The sequence below is a fragment of the Octodon degus genome, unplaced genomic scaffold (genome assembly GCF_000260255.1).
Source record: "Octodon degus isolate 3935 unplaced genomic scaffold, OctDeg1.0 scaffold00064, whole genome shotgun sequence".
NCBI lineage: Eukaryota > Metazoa > Chordata > Mammalia > Rodentia > Octodontidae > Octodon > Octodon degus.
In genome coordinates this window covers 11,153,541-11,154,460 of record NW_004524640.1, presented here as the reverse complement: position 1 = coordinate 11,154,460, position 920 = coordinate 11,153,541, and positions in this window count along the sequence as shown.

Genomic DNA, 920 nt, shown 5'->3' with positions numbered 1-920 from the left:
GCGCTGTGGGACGCATGCGCACAGCGCCCCCATTGGGCCGATCCGCGTCGGCCCGGGTGTGCGCATGCGCTGTCGGCGGCTTGCCGCTCCGGCTTCTGAAAGGTCCCAGGATCTTGGGCTCTTTTACAATCCTCACCCGGTTGCTTCTCACCCTATATCCCCGTCCCCTGCCCTTTTGGTACTGAGGATTGCATCTAGGGCCTTTCCACTGAGCTACCTCCCCAGCCTTTTTATTTTGATTGTTGACACTGTCTTGCTAAATCTCTTTAAATTGTCCAGGCTATGCTTGAACTTGTGATCCTGCTGACTCAGCATTTCAGAATGCTGTGGATACAAGCATGTGCCACCATATGTGGCTTATTGGCCTGTCTTTAGGTGTGCACATTCTTTAGGATGCCTTTCAGATAGGGTCTCTAAGGCCCCTGATTAATGTTGTTTATCAGCACACTGGGAGCAGGGGAGAGTACCTTATTAATTCACTCAACAGATGTTCATTGGGTGTTTGCCCCGGCCCTGGAGTGTTGGGACAGTTGGGCAAAAGAGGCCTGCAAAAGCTAATGTTTGAGGGGTTGGGGACCTAGCTCGTCGGTCTAAGTGTCTGCCTGGCAACCGCAAAGATCCCTGGCAAGAGCAAGGACCAGGTTGGATCCCTGGTACTGCATACACTGTGCCAGCCCCAGAACCCCAGGCCTGCAGTTTGGGCCACTGAAACTGGGTGTGGTGACACACGCTTGTAATCCCAGCGCTGGGAGGCTGAGACTAGAAGATCTCTAAGAGTTTGAGCTGCATAGCAAGACTTTGTACCAAATAAATCAATAAATTTAAAAATTTAAATTGGGGGCCGGGGAGATGGCTCAGTGGAATAAGCACTTCCCTGGCAAGCTCAAGGGCCTGAGTTCAATCTCTGGTTCTGCAAAAAA